This window comes from Triticum dicoccoides, chromosome 4A (genome assembly GCF_002162155.2).
Source record: "Triticum dicoccoides isolate Atlit2015 ecotype Zavitan chromosome 4A, WEW_v2.0, whole genome shotgun sequence".
NCBI classification, from domain to species: domain Eukaryota; kingdom Viridiplantae; phylum Streptophyta; class Magnoliopsida; order Poales; family Poaceae; genus Triticum; species Triticum dicoccoides.
This window is the reverse complement of record NC_041386.1, coordinates 215,614,342-215,616,273: the sequence shown is the minus strand read 5'-3', so window position 1 is coordinate 215,616,273 and position 1,932 is coordinate 215,614,342. Positions and strand designations below refer to the sequence as shown.

The 1,932-nt window shown below is 68.4% G+C and overlaps 1 pseudogene; it reads left to right on the top strand.

Moving 5' to 3' along the window:
* Positions 1-1,932, top strand: part of LOC119285667 — an 11,433-nt pseudogene that overhangs the window by 7,746 nt on the left and 1,755 nt on the right.

Sequence of the window (1,932 nt, the reverse complement as noted above, 5' to 3'; positions counted from 1 at the left end):
GGCCTCGTGCCAGAGAGCGTCGGGGGAGGGGCGGGAGGGGTCGCGCCGATCGTCCATGCGGGAGTCGTCGGGCCGACGCTCGTCAGCGCGGCGCTTGGGGCGCGGGGCCGCATCGTTCCAGTCTCTGGGCATGCCGGCGGAGGGCGACGACGGGGAGGGGTGGCGGAGGGCGCTGGCGGCGGGAGGGGATGGGGCACGGGTTAGGGTTAGAGCAGGAGCGGGAGGGGGCGAGATGGGATGCCGGGGGAATCCAATCGGCGGCCAAATAGGCCGGCCTGGCCCAGGACCGCGCCAAAGTGGGCTGGCCCGTAGGCGAAGCCGCACCAGGGGGTGGCCCAGTGCCAAGCCCAGAAGCCTCGAGGCCCACAGCGGCGCGGCCCAGCCTGCGAGGCGGGGCGGCAGCACCTAGGGTTTCCCCCGATGCTGCGGCCACCGCCGCGGCCGGCGCCAGCGTCAGCGAAGGGGCAACGGGGGGCAACGGGGAGCCAAGGGCGTCGCAGGGACCGGCTGGGGGAGAACCGGAGCGACGAGGAGCCGAACGCCGCGATGAACGGGCGGAAGGGGGATCGACGGGCGACCACCGACGAGGCAGCCGGGGTGGCGGACGGCGCTGGCGGCGGGAGGGGATGGGGCGCGGGTTAGGGTTAGAGCAGGGGCGGGAGGGGGCGAGATGGGATGCCGGGGGAATCCAACCGGTGGCCAAATAGGCCGGCCTGGCCCAGGACCGCGCCAAAGTGGGCTGGCCCGTAGGTGAAGCCGCACCAGGGGGTGGCCCAGCGCCAAGCCCAGAAGCCTCGAGGCCCACAGCGGCGCGGCCCAGCCTGCGAGGCGGGGCGGCAGCACCTAGGGTTTCCCTTGATGCTGCGGCCACTGCCGCGGCCGGCGCCGGTGCCAGCGAAGGGGCAACGGGGAGCCAAGGGCGTCGCAGGGACCGGCTGGGGGAGAACCGGAGCGACGAGGAGCCGAACACCACGATGAACGGGCGGAAGGGGGATCGACGGGCGACCACCGACGAGGCAGCCGGCGGGCTGGACGGCGGGCGCGGCGGGGCGCCAAGAGCGCTGGGCACGGCCCAGGTCGGACCGCCCCGCGACGCCCCACGCCGGAGCACGGCGGCGGCAAGCGGTCCTGGACCCAAGGGCGTCCCTTTTTCGCGGGGTCGGCAGAGGGGGAGCGGGGGCGGGGCCGGCGAGCCGAAGGGGGAGATGGACACCCGTGCTGCGGCGAGGCCACCATCCCCGGCCAAGGCGCCGCCCTGCGAGCCGGCGGGTCTCGCTGGACGATGGGGCGGCCGGCAGCGGCGTCATCATCCTCCGCCACATCGGCCCAGCGCAGCGGCGCCACCACCACGGCAGGGGCGGCGACAGCCTGGGGGAGCGGGGGGCGCGCGGACCCAACCAGAGGAGCAGCAGCGCCGGCGGCCGGGGCGAGGCCGGCCAGAGGTGCGAGCGTCAGATCCGAGGCCGCGGGCGGCGCGTCGCCATCCTACATCAGACCGATGGATTTAGCTCGCCAAACGAAATGGTGAGGGCCAATTTATATTAAATTCATTCAGTCTAGCTTGATCCTGCGAAGGTGGAAGTACCTGTATCACCATGGTGCTACTATCTTGCAAGTAGGAGATAGACTGATGTGCCCAGAAATAGTTTTAATCGCTATGACTCCAGTAGGCAATATGATTGTTTCTTGAGTACAGTTTGTTTCCCTTCTGAGCATATTGGTGTCCCCAGGCTTCTCAGATCACAATCCTGAAGAAACCCCCAATTTCTGTGCTTAGATCTACACCCCCATTTGGTGTTGCAGGTCATGTCACTGTGATTGAGTGGTCATGCATCTCTTGTCCATGTAGTAACAAAATTTGCATTGGAATGATGGCAGTGACCACACCTGCGCTTCTGTTAATCTGTGAAGCACAAGAGAAAACAGTGGTTG